The sequence below is a fragment of the Pituophis catenifer genome, unplaced genomic scaffold (genome assembly GCF_029215685.1).
Source record: "Pituophis catenifer annectens isolate HBS135680 unplaced genomic scaffold, rPitCat1.0.hap2 SCAF_4, whole genome shotgun sequence".
In the NCBI taxonomy this organism is placed as follows: Eukaryota; Metazoa; Chordata; class Lepidosauria; order Squamata; family Colubridae; genus Pituophis; species Pituophis catenifer.
This window is the reverse complement of record NW_027256884.1, coordinates 11,786,255-11,805,827: the sequence shown is the minus strand read 5'-3', so window position 1 is coordinate 11,805,827 and position 19,573 is coordinate 11,786,255.

Here is a 19,573-nt window from a genome sequence, read left to right as displayed (position 1 = left end):
ATAAACCAAGTCCAAACTAGTAATAATTCATTGAAATTAGATGGTTCCAACAAGGTGACGTGCTACCAATAAAAGCTTATTAGTGGTCCAGTAACCAAGGGGAACAGGATACAAAGAGAAGGACTGTTTCGTCCTGGGCTCTCAGAAGGCTCTGTTTCCGACATGTGCTGATTCTAAAAGACAGAAGGTCATCAGTGGAAGGAGAAAGAGCAGAAATACAGGTGGGGTGGCAGGATCGCCGCTAAGAAAAGAAAGATGCCAATTATAAATAGCAAATGGACGAGGCAGAAGTAGGAAAAAGAACTCTATGCTTGAAACGCATGCAGTAAGCATTAGGCAAGAATGATACGTTTGAAATGCTTATTAAAAAAAAGCAGAGAAATCTTTTCTTTTTCTTGAGAGTTAGTAGCTGGTAACCAAAAGCAAAACAAAAAGAAAAATGCTCAAAAGATCACGGTCGTCTTGAAATAAGGCTTGCCCTGTAAACTTGCTCCCTTCATTCGTATGCTGAAGGTCTTTGAAGGAATTTTTTTTTCTTAACACAAAGCAAAGCCAGAGAGGACAAAACAGAAGTCTGCAGCTTCTGATCCCTGTTGTTTCCTTAGCTAAGGCATATGACCGAGGATTGGTGCATCTGCATCGTCACAAAAAGGGATATTTTAAGCTTTGCTTCCATTCCCCCATCACAAACAAATGTTAGATCCTCGTCCTAACAGGGAACAAACTAGATCGACTCTTGAAATGAGCTTGTTACCTTTTTGCTTAAAAACAGGCGAGCTTATGAGGATGGATGGACGATGAATTTTGTACGTCTTATTTCTAGCTTAATCCGAGACAATAGTTTTGCTCCCTAAATTGGGTGAACTCAAAATCATCTTCTTCCTTTCTTTGCATCTTAAGATGAATCCACATGGGTCTTTTTTTCCAAGATTAGTCTGCATTCTTTTTAGGTAGATTTAAAAGAACCTTTTTCAAGTAGAAGTCTACAAAGGACTGGAGTAACAATAAGCTTTTGGGGGTGGGTTTTTTTTGCCAGTATATGCTTACATTATCGTTTTTGGGTGTTTTTATTTTTTATTTTGCAAAATTAACCAACTCTACCTAGCTAACCCTGATTCTGTTACATATTTAAAATAAGTAGTGCATGTGTTGGGTCATATCCCATTATAACTTCGCACAAAAAGTAAGTAATTAAAAGGCTGTTTCTATGGAGCTCAGAGAGCTGACCTGTGGGACCAGTTTTTATCTGCACCTATGTGATGCCTACCACATCATCATCATCGTCGTCATCGTCATCGTCATCGTCATCATCATCATCATCATCGTCATCGTCATCGTCATCGTCATCGTCATCATTGCCATCACATTTTCTTCCTCTTCCTCTTCTTCCCCCTCCTCTTCTTCCTCCTCTTCCTCTTCCTCCTCCTTCTTCTCTGCTTCAGGAGTTGAGAGAGAGATACAAAATTCTGGTTCTTGCTCTTCGATCAGTCTGAACCAGGGGTGGGTTTCCAATATTCTTACCACTGGTTCGCTTCACACACGTGTGCCCTTCTCCACATGTGCCCGGACTTCCATGCATGCACTTTGCTCACTCACCTTCCATGCAGGTGCCCGGCCTTGAAAACGTGCCTAAATTAGGATGTCATAGAGCCAGGATGGGTGGGTGGGCGCACCTGCGATCTCTGCTACCGGTTCACCCATATGAGTACAAACCAGCTGAATACCACCTCTGATCTGAACCATTGTTAATTGATACTATTTGGGTCTGGTCTTTGTTGTCTCTCCAACTTCTTCTGGGTCTGCCTCACATTCTTTGACTTTCTCCTCTTTTTGTATGCATGTCTTGTATGCTATGTGTTAAGGAATTTGCAAAGTAATCTTTGAATAGCAAGGGTGTGCACATGAAAGCGATTGTAAGTAGTTACAAATACACACAGTCAACACACAGATACACTGAGTTGTATGTACTTTCAGGAAATAGTAAGGCGCAGTCCAATAAACAGTCCAGGTCATACACATATAAAGCAGGAGATAGCAAAACGACAGTCCAGGGATAATCCAATAACAAAGTCTTCTTACCAGTTGTCGTAGTCATTCACAATAAGCAGTTCTTCTGGATTTGCAAACAGTAACATACAGAGATATCAGAGAGCAAGAACAGCAAAGAGAAACAAACCATGTTTCTAGCTCCCTCTTAAGGACATTGGCTACAGAGCTAACCAATCAGGACACAGTATGATGCAATACAGCAATCTTAAAGCTATATTGATGGTTTATATATTGCCAACCCAACAAGTTAGGTAATAAACATTTCCTATCACTATGGAAGCTCAAGGCATCCCCTCCAGGTGAGCAGACAACTTTAATTTGCTCTTTTGGTATGTAGACTTTCTTCACTGACTATCTTTTTTTAAAAGAGAAAGGATATTTTTTTTAAAAAAAATAGCCAGGAAAGTAATGTGGCAATGCTATTCATGAGCTTGTGCTTTGTTTGCAGTGGTGAAATGCTGCCAGTTTAACAACCGGTTCAGTGAACGCATGCTTTGCACCTAAGGTGCTTGCATGCAGCGCTGAAAATGGAGCATTTAGAAGCTCAGCTGCTTACCTTCCAAGTGGTAAGTAGAACAGACTTGGGGGGGGGGAATCCGCTGTCCCGCACAATTGAGATGAGCTACAAAGCAGGAAATAAAGGACAGGATAGAGCGGGAGCAGGTGGGCGGGGCCAACTGATCATCCGTGCTACTGGCTTGCCCAAACCGGTCCGAACCAGCTGAATTCCACCTCTGTTTGTTTGGGAATGTTTCTTGGTTAAATAAAGTAAAATAAAATAAAACTGATACTCTGTTGCAAACCAGAACTTGTAAACATACTCAATGTACCTCAAATAAGTACCATCTCAGCAGGTTTCTGTTCAAGGTTGCTGGTGTCTGGCAGTGATTTTGTAAGCAGCGTGTTCCCCCAATGTGCCTTTTGTAGAAATACCCACAACACACTTTAAATATTCATAATATGCCTATTTACCCAAAGAAGTTAGGAGAATCTCTAAATTAGTTATTCGAAAGCTTTGCTCAGGTCTCTTTGGACTCCATTTTTCCCCCTCTCTTTCTCTTCTCACAGAGAAATTCTTCAGCATAAGTTTCCTAATATTTCCAGATGGCTTTAATCAGCCTCCAATGTATATTAGATTCAGAACTAAAAGGAATATCAACATTTGAAAAATGTGTGTGCTTCAAGGGACTTGCATTTAGTACCTATACTGATTGCAAATATATGCTAATGTTCTCCATCAACATTCCAACCAAATATATCCTATTATAAATGACATTTTTATAACTGTAAAGCAAGCCCCATAACTTGCAGGCTTAAAATTTTACATAATACCCAGAAGCCTCCTTTCCCATATACTGAACTGCAGGGTTTTTTTAGATGTCAGAAACAAGATTCAATACATTAGTGTCTTCCTACAACTGCATGCAAAATGCTAGGTCCCTTTGCTCAAGTTTATATCTCAATGAATTGCGAAGTGACCAGAAGTTGGTACAATCTTTGAAGGATAGATCGTTGATTGATTGATTGATTGATTTTATTTTATTTGTCAAACATGTACAAGATAACAAGTATAGGTATGAACATAAACATGAACAAAGGAAGTAAATACAGATAAATGGGGAAGTAAGGCAGGGATGGTAGGCACGCTGGTGCGCTTATGCACGCCCCCTTTACGGACCTCTTAGGAATGGGGTGAGATCCACGGTAGACAGTTTGAGATTGAAGCTATGAGGGTTCGAGGCTGTAAACAATGGAGTCAGTTAGAGTATTCCAGGCGTTGACCACTCAGTTGCTGAAGTTGTATTTTCTGCAGTCGAGTTTGTAGTGGTTTACCTTGAGTTTGTATCGATTGTTTGCCCGTGTATTATTGTGGTTGAAGCTGAAGAAGTCGTTGACAGGCAAGATGTTGTAGCAGAAAATTTTGTGTACTATACTTAGATCGGACCGCAGGCGGCGCAGTTCCAGATTGTCCAAGCCCAAAATTTCAAGCCTGGAGGAATAGGGAATTCTAATGTGAGTAGAGGAGTGGAGTACTCTTCTCGAGAAATATCTCTTATCATTAGGATCATTAGTCAAGACAGCTTTTTGCAACTTTGACTGTATGCTTACTCTTTATGGGCAATTGTTTATAGATTCAAGATAAGAAAGCAGATATGACAGGAAGAAAGGTGCCATTTCATTTTGTTTTCCTAATTTATTTTTATATATTCTCTTTACATGCAATAAGTGCTTGGTGAATAGTGTACTGTCTTAGTCAATTTGCTTACATAATAATATTTTTTAACATCATAGTTTCTACCTCTGTTATCCAACCATTGATAAAATAAGTCCCAAATCCAAAAATACTCTGTGTCTTCTTTTTTTCTTTTTTCTTCAGTGTTAATCAGTCCATTTCTGTACAGTCTAATATTTTTTAATTATATCTTTTTTCTGTAGGTGATTCCTCATTTTTCCAGTATTGTGCAAATACAATTCTTGCTGCTGTCAAAACATGCAATATAAAATATACATTTCCTTTATCACGTTTTTCTGGTATTATGCCTAACAAAAATAGTTCTGGCTTGTAATCTATATGCTGCCTTAACATTTTTTCCAACCACATGTGCACTTCCGTCCAATTTTTTTTTGTTTTGTTTTTGGGCAAGTCCACCACATGTGATAATACGTGCCCAGTATTTGATTACATTTCCAACATTTGGTGGACATGTTTTTAAACATTTGGTGGAGTGCCTTTTTAGTTAACCATTTGTACCACTAACCCTTGGGCAAAAGTAATAACTTGTACATGTTTGCTCTATCCAAACAAGATCATCTTTTGAATTTTTTTCCAAAGTCTTCTTTGCAGAACTCTTCTTCACTCGGAAATATTCTTTGATATCTTTGCACCCACTGCCTATATGAACTCTCACTAAAAATTCTCAATATTCCTGAAGTCTAGGGACTGCAAAGGCCATTCTAAAATCTTTTATCTTATAGTCAAATTTTAGAGGGAAAAAAATACCATTGAAATGACTTGTTCTCTTATTTTAAATTGTTAAAAAAATGAATTAAAAAAAATAGAAAGTGTGTTTTCAAAGTTGGAAAAAAAGATGTTGTGTTTATATTTGTACCGTGTAGAAATCATGACAGCTTCTGTTCACTTTGGAATTGACTGAAGCCACAGTTGTCAACAGCTAGCTACCATAATGCCAAATTTATGTATTGTCAGGCTATTCTTACTTGTATTGTGACATTACACGCAAAGAATTAAGAGGCAGAAGTTTGTATTACGAAGTTGAAATGTACATATAACTCTGTTCCGCCCTTGTGCTGCTCCTGCAGGTATCCATGATTAAACTAGGCTAAGTTTTGGATGTAATTTATATTAACAAAGTTGAATGCAATATAAAGCTATGTCTTATTTAAATTTCATGTGAATTTTTTTCCTCCCTGGCTTTGTTTGATTCGAACACGATTCCAAGCATATCTGTGAAATGTGTTTTTCAGCCCCATTCCCCAATTAAGGATGTCTGTTGTAGATCGTAAGAAAGTAAAGCAGAAAACAGAGTGAAAAGTCTTTTTAATTTCATTCACAAGGCAGAAGTCAGAATAACATAGTATCCTAAATTTCAATTATAAACTGAATCTGCCAAAAGGTTGGTGAACCCTTCAACAAATGGTGGCCATGATTTACGCTAAGAACAAAATCTCATTTTGTTACACAATATTCACACAATGTACAGTGACAGAATGGTACCTAGTTCTTTAAGGTTGAGTGAATGGGCATTAGAGAGTGATAATGCTCCTTCATCATCTTGATTGTGATTTATTGTTATATCATTCTAAAAAGTACCTCCGGAGAAGGTGATAGTTGATGAAGAATTATATTAGCTAGTATACTGAACTTTCAAAATTTATGAACAGAACTAGCAGTGTATCACCAAGCCTTTACAGGTGCTACTTATAGAATTAAAATACAATTTAGTACAGGTTTAATAAGAAAGTGGCGTGGACTCAGAGCTATAATTCTTCAAAATAAGCCCATGCTTTCAGTGAAATCTGACCTTAACATATAAATAGCCTCTAACTGGAATTTCATTGAGTGCTTTGAAGGTGATTCCATACCTAAGTATTCCACCCAGAAGTTGGTTTTCTCTTTATGTTCACTTCCTTGAAATTTTGGAGGAAGTCCCACCTCTAGCTAAGCATCTCCACCAATAGGAACTGCTTTTTTAAAACGAGGGAGTTGTATGTTTCAGAACATACTTCCGTTTCATTTTTCATGGTAATCATAAGCCCCAATGGAAATGGAAAATATATAATAATAAAATATTTGATAAAGGTTCCCCTGCACATGCGTGCTAGTTGTTCCTGACTCTAGGGGGTGGTGCTCATCTCTGTTTCAAAGCTGAAGAGACGTCCATAGATGTCTCCGTGGTCGGCATGACTAAACACCAAAGGCGCACGGAATGCTGTTACCTTCCCACCAAAGGTGGTCCCTATTTTTTCTACTTGAATTTTTTACGTGCTTTCGAACTGCTAGGTTGGCAGAAACTGGGACAAGTAACGGGAGCTCACTCCATCACATGGCACTAGGGATTCAAACCACTGAACTGCCGACCTTCTGATTGACAAGCTCAGCATCTTAGCCACTAAACCACCACATCCCTTAATGAAATATTAGGGATATGTTAATATTGTTCATTAGAGCTGGGGGCAGGGAGGGAAATAACATTAATGGAAGAATGTATCCATAAAGTCATTTTGGCTACATCTCAGTTCCAGAAACTTGAAAAAGCTTCCCGTTATCCATAAACACTCTATTCTATCCATTTGGTCAATTTCACTGCCAATGAAAGGATTCTATATTTTTTGTAATCCAGGGTTCAGTCACTCAATTTCTGCTTTCCATTTGGGTACCCATTAAAGCTTCAGAGTAGTTTATTTGGACTGGTATGAGAAAGACATAATAATAAAAAATAATAATAATCTCCATGAAGTTGAGCTTGGCAGTTCTCTTGCCATCCTACAGAAGGGGTTTTGTCTCTGCTTCTTCCAACCCTAATGCCACAGTCCATTCTGCAGCCCTGGGCGCCTCAGATGTTCCTCCATCTAAAACACTAACCAGGGCTCACCCTGCTAAACTTTCTGTGCCTGGTAAGATAAAGTGCCACCAGCTGTGACCAGTCTGATTCGCAGCAGCTACATCCAGCATTTCTTTCCTCTCTGGGGATATATTCAGACAATGTTTGAGGTTCTTATTCATAAAATTGATGGAAGAGAAAGAGAAACAATTAGATGGTAGAGAGAAGGAGAGATAATACCGTGTTTCTCTCCATTTTGCTTTTACATTGCAGGAATCACCTCATAATGGTTTTACTTTAAATTGGACCATCGTTTTATTATGATTGTTTATTAATTATCTATTGTAGTTCTTCCTTCCTTCCTTCCTTCCTTCCTTCCTTCCTTCCTTCCTTCCTTCCTTCCTTCCTTCTTTCTTTCTTTCTTTCTTTCTTTCTTTCTTTCTTTCTTTCTTTCTTTCTTTCTTCCTCCCCTTCCCTCCTTCCTTCCTTCCTTCCTTCCTCTCTTCTTTCTTTTTCTTTTTCTTTTTCTTTCCTTCCTTCCTTTTTCCCTTTTTCTTTCTTTTCTTCTTTCCTCTTTCTTTCTATATTTCTATATTTCTTTCTTTCTTTTTCTTTCTTTCTTTCCTCCCCTTTCCCTCCCCCTTCCTTCCTTCCTTCCTTCCTTCCTTCCTTCCTTCCTCTTTCTTTCTTTCTTTCTTTCTTTCTTTCTTTCTTTCTTTCTTTCCTTCCTTCTTTCTATATTTCTATATTTCTCTTTCTTTCTTTATTTTTTCTTTCTTTCTTTCCTCCCCTTTCCCTCCCCCTTCCTTCCTTCCTTCCTTCCTTCCTTCCTTCCTTCCTTCCTTCCTTCCTTCTTTCTTTCCTTCCTTCCTTCCTTCCTTCCTTCCTTCCTTCCTTCCTTCCTAACTTCTTCCCTCCCTCCCTCCCTTCCCTCCCTCCTCCCTGACTCTGATTTTGTATAAGCCACCCACACTCATTTCAGTTCATTTGGGAGACCATATAAATGTGATGATCAGTGAGATAATGTCGGACTGCCCTGAGTTATGATCGTGATAAGCAGGCTCCATTATGTTCAGAACTTGAAGACCATCTGTATCCATTTTCATTTGTTCTGGTTCTCCTCCATGGAGAGATCAGGAACTCAAGCTTTTGCATCGCGTCTCTGCACTGTTTGTTTTAATCAATCATCACTTTAGTATTACATTTCCTCTGGTTTCTAGGCAGATGTCATGCTTGGAAACGACCAGTCAAATGCTGACAGTTCTTATTGCAGATACTCTATGCTGAAGCATGTCATTTTAGCCCTGTCATATTAATGAGTCATGTCTGAAGCCTTCCATGGAGTAATGGACTGCTAATTGGCTCCAAAACCATGAATATTATTTCTTCTGCATCTGAGGTTGTATGCCACAATATTCTCCTAGAAAAGTAACCCCATTTCCTTGCTTAATGACTTGACTGACTTTTCTAATGCCTCTCTTGGGTGTGCCAAAGGCACATCCTTCTAGTAGTGACACATTTTTATATAACCAGTTTGAGGTGTAGAAAGACGGAGGTCAAATAGGGTTTGAAATGCATCCATTTGCTGAGGACGATTACAGCTCTCTTAGTAGGTAAGGTGTATGGTCTTACAAAAAACAACAACAACAAAGACATATCAGAAGTATTGGGAAAGGCCAGAAAATTCCAAAATATTGTTTTCGTTTTTATTTTTTTCTTATTCTATTTCGGGTCAGGAGGGGTTTCTAACATAAATTTTCTTGCTAGGGGAGCTAAAATATATTGACTTTCAACTATTCCCTTGTAAAGTTACTTTTTTTAAAAAAACCAATATCTTGGTTTGCTCTCTGAGATTCTTCTTTGATAACCAGAGCAGATGGTTCCCAAATGAACAGGATAAGCTTAAGATACAGAAGGATCTCGACAGACTTGAACATTGGGTGCTATCTAACAAAATGAAATTCAATGGTGAAAAACATAAGGTTCTACATTTAGGCAAGAAAAACAAAATGTGCAGGTACAGTATATGTGGTACCTTGCTCAATAGTAGTAACTATGAGAGGGATCTTGGAGTCCTAGTGGACAACCATTTAGATATGAGCCAGCAGTGTGCAGAAGCTGCCAAAAAAGCCAACACAGTTCTAGGCTGCATAAACAGAGGGATAGAATCAAGATCACGTGAAGTGTTAATACCACTTTATAATGCCTTGGTAAGGCCACACTTGGAATACTGCATCCAGTTTTAGTCGCCACAATGTAAAAAAAAAATATGTCAAGACTCTAAAAAGAGTGCAGAGAAGAACGACAAAGTTGATTAGGGGTCTGACTTGCCACCAGAATAGAATAGAATAGAATAACAGAGTTGGAAGGGACCTTGGAGGTCTTCTAGTCCAACCCCCTGCTTAGGCAGGAAACCCTACACCACTTCAGACAAATGGTTATCCAACATCTTCTTAAAAACTTCCAGTGTTGGAAGTAATTACTTCCAGATAAAGTAATTAATAAAATTATGGAATGTTTGGAATTAGATAGACTCACAAAGGAATTACAAAATAGGGAAGAACATGACTTTTACTTAGTATGGGAAAAGTGGTATAGTTGGTTGAAAGATAGGAAAGAGATGAAGCAATAGGAAGTAAATAAAATGACCAAATATAATATGATGGAAACAAAGAACAGACATAGGTCAACAAAGATCAATATTAGATAGACAAAAGGGAATGACCAAAAAAAGAAGAGTCAAAATACAAAGAGAAATGTATATTATAGTTGCGACAAACTGGACATGTATTGAAATGGATGTTTATATGTTTTTATGTTTTGTACGTTTCATTGTTCTGTTTAGTTTGTACTTATAAATAAAAATTGGAGGAAAAAAAAAGCTTAAAAAAAAAAAAAACTTCCAGTGTTGGAGCATTCACAATTTCTGGAGGCAAGTTGTTCCACTGATGAATTCTTCTCACTGTCAGGAAATTTCTCCTTGGTTCTAAGTTGCTTCTCTCCTTGATTAGTTTCCACCCATTGCTTTTTGTCCTGCCTTCAGGTGCTTTGGAGAATAGTTTGACTCTCTCTTCTTTGTAGCAACCCCTCAAATATTGCAACACTGCTATCATGTCTCCCCTAGTCCTTCTTTTCATTAAACTAGACACACCCAGTTCCTGCAACCGTTCTTCATATGTTTTAGCCTCCAGTCCCCTAATCGTCTTTGTTGCTCTTCTCTGCACTCTTTCTAGAGTCTCCACATCTTTTTTACATCATGGCGACCAAAACTGGATGCAGTATTCCAAGTGTGGCCTTACCAAGGCATTATAAAGTGATATTAACACTTCATGTGATCTTGATTCTATCTATTTATGCAGCCTAGAACTGTGTTGGCTTTTTTGGCAGCTGCTGCACATGGCTGGCTCATATTTAAATGGTTGTCCACTAGGACTCCAAGATCCCTCTCACAGTTACTACTATTGAGCAAGGTACTGTATACTGTACCTGTGCATTTTGTTTTTCTTGCCTAAATGTAGAACCTTACTTTTCCCCCCATTGAATTTCATTTTGTTAGGTAGTCCTCAATGTTCAAGTCTGCCAAGATCCTTCTGTATCTTAAGCCTATCTTCTGGAGTTGTAAATGCTCCAACAGTTGTAAATGCTCCAACACTGGAAGTTTTTAAGAAGAGATTGGACAACCATTTGTCTGAAATGGTATAAGGTTTCCTGCCTAAGGAAGACCTCCATGGTTCCTTCCAACTCTTGTTACTCTATTGATGAGTTATACTAGTTCATCCCAAAGGAATAGAAATAAGTAAGCAATTGTTCTGCCTTTCATTCGCTTCCTACTTGTCAGTCCTGACCACTGCAACAGTTCTCTTTTCTGTTTCTTTCTGAGGCTTTTGAAACATGCGTCTTGTGCCATAGATCTGTCAGTTTCCAGTCAATGTCCATTTCTTCTTTTCCTTCTGAGTCAGGAAAGGGAAAGCATTTGAAATGAGCTTAGTATTGGCAAAGGCAGCTGCAGTAGGAAGTTGCACAACGTTGTGTACCAACGTTATGACCCACCAAGGATTTACTGATGTCCAAGGTAGTCAGTAAATCTAGTTTATTGCTTTAGCTGTTGAGCTGCCTTTTTCCTGGAAAATCAAAAGTCGAGGGGGACTGATATATTGAGTCTTAGCAAGGTCTGAAACCAGAAAATGATTTTTATTTGGTTTGAGTGTGTACTTTTTTATTGCACAGAGAAATCCTGAAAGTCTGTATGTTCACTGGGCTGCAAAGGTCTGTTTTCCCACATTTGTGCCCCAAAGTTATAACACAAGTAGCAAAACCAGCAACATTTATCTCATCTTTTCTCTAGGAGTTCAAGGCTACGTCTTATGGATGTGAGGGGAGATGTGTTGTGGCCCGCCAGTGGCTTGCGTGGATTGTGGCTGATTCCAACGACGAGGAGGCTGGTGTGGTGTTGCGCCAGCAGCCTGTGCAGCCGGCGCTCGTGTCAGACAGCAAGGAGGCTGAAGAGGAGATGGTGCCAGAGGCAGAGATTCAGCCAGGGCCTTCAGAACCTCCAGAGGCTCCTTCAAGTGGCGAGAGCAAAGTGGACGAGCCTCTCCTCAATGCTCAAGCACACAAGGCTGCCAAAAGGCAGGAGTGGCTACTCAGGAGGAGGAGGTCTACTCGAGAGTAAGATTTGAGGATAATTGGCCACTCCCTTAGCCTATTTACTAATGATGTTAGTAATTTTCTTGCTGGAAACAACTTGTAATTATCATCAGAGCATTTTTGGAAAAGTCTTATCATATCTTGTTTTCTGGGCTGGTTGCCAACCTTTGCCAAACTTTTGGTTTATTCTTGCTACTTAATAAATTTGATAAGGACCGTTGGTGTGTGTCAATATCCTCGGGAATCCAGATCTGGGGCAGAACAAAATGTTGCTGCTTCAAGAGTTTTGCAATGTGGAGGTAGTTGAGGGATAATGTTTGTCCAAAGGCCTCCCCAGTGTATTTCATGCATGTAAATCCATAATTGGTCCTTTTAACAGAGGTATAAAACTTTTTCCGCTTTTCCGCTAGGAATATTTATATATTTCTGAACCTGTGCATTTTGTTTTTCTCACCTAAATATAGAACCTTATTTTTTTCCACCATTGGATTGCATTTTGTTAGATATCAAGTCTGTGAAGATCCTTCTGTATCTTGTGTTGGCTATTCGTGCTAGCTTGGTGTTGTCTGCAAATTTGATGAGTTCTCCATCTATGCCCTCATCCAAATCATTGATGTATGAATGTAACCCTTCTTTTAATGGACATAGTTCAAGCAAAAGCAAAAACTTTTCAATCAGATTGATTTTTCTACTCTGTATATAGAGAGATCATCGAAAGATGCTGCTGGAAGTCTATCTTTGTTCTTAGAGAATGGTCAACACGTATGGTATCTTGCACTACATATTATCACAGCGGCGAGATTGGCGTATGCTCAACTCTGGAAAAATCAAAATATCCCATCAGAGGAAGCTATTATAAAAAAGATTTTAGACTGTGCGAAAGCAGATAAATTGACCAAAAAATTAAAAAATACAGATCAAACACAAATATGTTTAACTTGGAAAAAATTCTATAGGTGGCTAGAGAAAAGGAAAATAAATTAGAAGAGGAATTATATGTACTGAGAAATTTATATTATACAAGTAAAGTGAGGTCGGATAGACCTAATTGTTTTATAAAGATATGTAAGATGTTCTGTCTTCTCTGGATTATAATATAGATATACAGTACCGAATACTAGGTTATCAAGGTACTGTTTATAGATATGCTAGTTTTGTTGGGTTTTGTTGTGTTGTCTTTTATGTTTTGTTTGTTATTTATATAATGTGTCGTTCTCTTTTTGTTTTTAATGGAAAATGTAAATAAAGATTATTTTTTTTAAAAAAAAAGAGAGAGAGAGAGAATGGTCAACACGAGCAAATGTTACAGAAAAGTCCAGACCTGGATCTTTGGCATTCCTTCAGTGTACAGCTGTCGGAGTTCCAAGTAATACACCCATTTCAAACATAACTCTGAGGCAAGTCAGTTCCTCAAAGGACAGTTTTATTTAGAGATATCATCTCAGCACAAACTGATGGAAAGCCAACTCTGAACGATCCTGCGCTTTCCACTACATTAAAAAGTAAAAGTTTCCTGTTTTCTCAAAACAATCAAACACATTGTCCAATCTAGATAGTGGCTGGTTGCCTAGTTATGTCTCTCTTCCTCCTTTTAACAGAGGTATAAAACTTTTTCAGCTTTTCAGCTAGGAATATTTATTCCTAACTGAGACAACTCAGGAAAAACCTTTGTGGTTTACACAATGCATTTGTGTGACAACCTCAGTGTCTTATACTTTGTTTCTGGAATTCAGATTATGGTTTTGATCTGCAAAGTCCTAACTTTTTAAGAACAGAATATCTAAAAAATCCTCACTGCTGTGATCAATACAGTATTTTCCTGTTACATGCACTACCAGCTCCTGAAGACAACAAGTCAACATCCACCACAGCTGCAAAATTTCTGAGGGTAAATGAATTGTGCCCTTCCATGTTTTGCAGTAAATAGATATTTGCTGTGCTATTGGTATTTGAAAAGTATTATCATCACTCAGTTTGCCTATAATTGTATGAGATTCGCTCTTCTGTATCTTGCTTATATGATAATGATGCGATAATTAATTAAAATTTTAATTAATTTTATTCATATCGCGTTGGATTCGTGTTAGCTGAAGTGCTTCTCCAAAACCAAACAACTAATGAATCCTTAGCATTTTGACAACTGCTGAAGCACCAAGAATGTAGAATACATACAAAAAATATTTATTCATGATCACTTTTCCTTTTTTAAAAAATGTAATCTCACTCCATCATTATCTCTGATGTCTTAAAATGATAATATTTTTTTAAAAATTGCACATTATTATCTGCTTCACAACACAGTACATAATGAACCATTATCTGTCTTAAAGTTTTAAATTAATAATAAAGAATCAAATATATGTAATGGCCCCATTAATTCTGTGCAAGATAGATAGATAGACAGACAGACAGACAGATAGATAGATGATAGCTAGCTAGACAGACAGACAGACAGATAGATAGATGATAGATAGATAGATGATAGATATAGACAGACAGACAGACAGACAGACAGACAGACAGACAGACAGACAGACAGACATAAAGGCATAAAGGCATAGAAAAGACAGATAAGGTGAGACATTTTTGCCAAATCTTTTAAAATGAAAGGAGGCAATATTACCTCTGTCAAATCACCAAGAATGGACTTTATCTTACAAATCATTACAAGTTCTTTCCATTTTTTAAAAAAATCAGTGATGCAGGAAAACCATTTTTGAAGGAGCCCTCACTATCTATTATTGAGGAATTTGGGTGGCTCTAAGGTTGAACAGATCTGGTTGAAGGGGGGGGGGAAAGAAAGTTTGATGGGTTTCTAAATTTGATTGGAGAACATGTGAGGGCATTTCCATCCAAAAAACCTTCACCGGATTGAAAATAACCCAGAATTATTTTCCTCCATGGCATCAGCCATTTTGGAGAAATTGTTTCCAGTTATAATTGTAGCAAAGGTAGCATTTTTATTTTGCACTGGCTTTAAGAATGAGTAGGCAGTGTTTTTCCCCAATGAAAGGGATCCTCTCCTGTCTCATCCCGTCCCATCCCATCCCATCCCATCCCATCCCATCCCATCCCATCCCATCCCATCCCATCCCATCCCATCCCATCCCATCCTATTCTATTCTATTCTATTCTATTCTATTCTATTCTATTCTATTCTATTCTATTCTATTCTATTCTATTCTCTCTGTAGTAGAGAATGGTGGCGCAATGGTTAGAATGCAGCATTGTGGGCTACTTCGGCTGCCTGCCAGCTGCCTGCAATTTGGCAGTTCGAATCTCACCAGGCTCAAGGCTGACTCAGCCTTCCATCCTTCTGAGGTGGGTAAAATGAGGATCCAGAATGTTGGGGGCAAATATGCTGACTCTGTAAACCGCTTAGAGAGGGCTGTAAAGCACTGTGAAGCGGTATATAAATCTAAGTGCTATTGCTATAATTCCGAAAATGTAACTAAAATTGCTATTGCTATTGCTACTATAGTTCTGGAAAAAAAAAACATCTCTGTCAGATAAACAATAAAATTAAATTTTAAAATGTCTTATTTAAGAATAAAAAATATTTGATTTTCCCTGAGGAGATTTATAGGAAAAACTATCAGTTTGTGTGAAATGAGTTGAATTCACAATATTGATTTGCAATGTCTGAGTTACGCATGTTTAAAATTCCTTGAGCTTGGGATATAAAATTTTCCCTATTTAAGCATTTTTATAAGAAAATTGGATTCTATATATTTCATTAAAATGAACTGAATTAAATCATGTGGGTTAATTGCATTCAGGTCATGATTTACTCGTTATATTGTTCTCATTCCTTGAGAATATGGGAAAATAATTTTTCTTCTTGGGAAAGAATATTTATATTGCTTTGATTAAAAAACAAAAAAATAAAATAAAATCTTGGCAGGTTCTTCATTGGTAAATTGTAACTATCAACATAACCCACCAGTTATTCTATTTAATGAACAAGGATAGCCTGAGGATATTATGCTCAATTTCTTTAAATTACTTTTTCTTTATTTTAATGGGAATGTGTAGTTACCAAAGAGAGATTTTCTTCAATGATAAATCATTTTTCCTCTTCTGTTTCGTTCTCCAAGCTAGGCAGTTTCTGCCTCAATAGTACTTCAAAAACAGTATGAGCAGAAGGCAGTTCATCGCTCTGTGTGTTTGTGTGTCTGTGTGTCAAGAAATGTCAAGAGGGCCGATTAAGTGATTACATGATAGCAGCCACCCATCTGACGTTTTGCTCAACAGATCTCTCTCTTGCTCAACAGTAATAGCTGTGCCATATGGGCTTTTAGAAGAAAGGGGACATAATCTGAAATGGGACAAAGGTTTTATCCAAATATCTTCATATGCACGGAGATGTCTGAACCATGAGTTAGATGACAAATAGATTAGACAGACAGAAAGAGAGAGAGAAAGAGGAGATAGATAGATAGATAGATAGATAGATAGATAGATAGATAGATAGATAGATAGATAGATAGATAGATAGATAGATAGATAGGAGGGAGGGATGATAGGTAGGTATGTAGATAGGTAGATAGGAAGGAAGGAAGGAAGGAAGGAAGGAAGGAAGGAAGGAAGGAAGGAAGGAAGGAAAAAAGGATAGATGATGGATGGATGGATAGAGAGATAGAGAGATAGGGATAGATAGATAGATAGGTAGATAGATAGATAGATAGATAGATAGATAGATAGATAGATAGATAATAGATAGATAGATAGATGATAGATAGATAGATAGATAGATAGATAGATAGATAGATAGATAGATAGATAGAAAGATGGGAGGGAGGGAGGATAGGTAAGTAGGTAGATAGGTAGATAGGAAGGACATATGGAAGGAAGGAAGGAAGGAAGGAAGGAAGGAAGGAAGGAAGGAAGGAAGGAAGGATAGATGATAGATGGATGGATAGAGAGAGAAAGAGAGAGAGAGATGATAGATAGATAGATAGATAGATAGATAGATAGATAGATAGATAGATAGAATACAATTGAGTTTTTATTAACAGTTTTCAATTTGTTTGGAAACTTTTAATACCCAAACATGTGTGCATCCTCACTAACACCATATGTTTCTCTTCATTTTTGCGTTGCCTTCCCCACTTGAAAAAGAAATGTCCTTTTTTGTTGTTGTTGTTGTTGTTATTGTTTTCACACTGGACATTGCTTTTCATCTCAGTTTGGCTCCTGGTACCTTCTCCACTTTATAAAATGCCTAATTATGCTTTCCGATTGAGATGTCAACAAAGAGAATAAGTTGCCTGTCAATGGCGCTTGATGTTTTTCCTCTCCTCCATATGGCACATTATTTTGGGTCCATGCATACGTGTGCCCCTCTCTCTCTCTCTCTCTCTCTCTCTCTCTCTCTCTCTCTCTCTCTCTCTCTCTCTCTCTCTCTCTCTGTGTGTGTGTGTGTGTGTGTGTGTGAATAAATCATACTTCACAGCATTTTCTGAACTGCTGAGTTCTAAAAGCATGGATTGGATTCTAAGGATTTGGAACTGTTAGCGTTGCTTGGTTGAAATCTCATTGAGGTTATTTGCACCAAACAGGGCTGCTTTGTACCCAGCGGTGTTTCCTTCCATGCTGTGCTGAAATGCATTGTCAAGCCAGCTCTCCCAGCATTCCCTGCAAAAAAAAAAAATGTGCAGAGTAAATAATTAAATGGAATCAATGAATTTCTCTGGCTATAAAAGAATTCTTATTTCAAGTCAACAGGAAAATGCCTTGGTGGATTTGATTAGGCTGCAGAATTATGGCTGAAAACAACAGAGGCACGAAAGATCAGATAAATATTTTTCCTTGTTTTTGTTTTTATTTTCTTTAAAAAAAAAAAAAAAAGCTCATTCAACTCTGCTTTAAAATCAGTTCGGTTATTCCCAGGGCACATTATTCCAAGACCTGAATTATTTACTTTAAGAATGTATTCTTTGAGATGCTTTGTTTCATTTGTTGGTTTATAAATGTGTACATTTATACATTTATACAAAATCATTGATTTTGATGGCCACTCAACTCTTAGGCCTATTAGAGTATCCATGCTTAATTAATTGCATGTTTTTTTTTTGTTTTTTGTTTTAGATTTTAGATCTGCTTGGAAAAAGCAGGATTGAGGCACAGTCACACCTAAGGCTTCCCAAGTGCTACATCTGAAGAGCATGCTTCAATAAATATGTTGTCTATTGTACAAGACCTATTACAGGAGGAAAAAGCATGTCATTAATATAGCATGGATTGCATACATTGGTAGTCTAGTGGTCAAGGAATCTGGACTTAGACTGGAGAGACTAAGTCCCTTGTTTAAGCATAAAACTCATTGTATGACTTGTATGCCCCTCTCTCAGTTCAACCTGAGAGGATAAGATTTCTGTCTCTTAGTATCAGAGGTGGTATTCAGCCGGTTCAGGCTAACTGGTAGCGGAAATTTTAACTAGTTCGCTGAACCGGCAAATACCACCTCTGGCCCCACCCCCACCCTCCCGGTCACCAGTCGTCCCCACTCACCTGGTTGTCGCTCCACCATGCCTGCTCACTCATCCCGCCCACCCGCTTGCCCTTCCTGCCCTGCTCAGCCCTGCCCAACCCAGTCACTCCTCACATCCCCAGCGGCACAGCACACTTGTGCATGCGCACAGTCTCTGCTTTGCAGCTTGCCTGCCTAAACTCAGCTGCCTTCCCACGCGGTGCCTGCACCCAAACTGAGTGGCCCTGATCTGCCTCCTCCTACCTACTGGTAAGCCTGCGAGTTGCACTATCTCCCCCCACCATCCCCGGGGTCGCGTGTTTGGCTAAGGAGCCTTGATAGTACAGTGGTTTAATGCACCCTGTTATTAACACAGCTGCCTGCAATTTCTGCTGGTTCGAATCTCTCCAAGGCTCAAGGTTGACTCAGCCTTCCATCCTTTCTAAGGTAGGTGAAATGATGACCCAGTTTGTGGGGGCAATAAGCTGACTTTGTATAAATATACAAAAGTATGAAGGCTATTGCTTAACGCATTGTAAGCCGCCCTGAGTCTCCGGAGAAGGGCGGCATATAAATCAAATTAAAAAAATAATAAAATAAAATAAAATAAAATAAAATAAAATAAAATAAAATAAAATAAAATAAAATAAAATAAAATAAAATAAAATAAAATAAAATAAAATAAAATAAAATAAAATAAAATGTCACCGTGTGGCTCCATTCCAGGCCCCACTGGCTGCAGCCTAGCTTGCTTCCTCCCCCCCCCCACCCGTCCCTGGGCTCACGTGGCTAAGCCGCCACGTGGCTCCATCCACTCATATGTGCTGCTTTTTGAGCAATTAACTACAACAACAATAAATCAGCAACATTAATATGTGATGATCTCACATGGTGAAGTCCCCAGCAAGGACAGTCAACAGCGGGTGTGAAAGTGCTATTTGGTTGAAAGGGTTTGCACAGAGAAGTAGTCCATTTAACCCATTACTGTGGAGTCAAATGGACACCATTTTCACAATCAATTTGCAAAGGGGTTGCTCAGTGAACCACATCAGCCAAAACAGAAAGATTTCTCTTTCCACTGGATGATGACATAATTAGGAAAATTTGGGATTGTGCAGAAATGGACAGATCAACTTTAAAAATTAAAGATAAAGAAGACTCAAAATATTACAGGACATGGAATAAATTTTATGAATGGATAGAGACAAGAGGCAGAAATGAGAGGGAAGTTTATGAATGTCAGTACAACAAAGATGTATAAAATTATGGATATAATAGGGAGAAATTTGTAAATAAGCTAATGTAAGTAGAAACTTAGTCTCTATCTGTAGTGATATCAAAG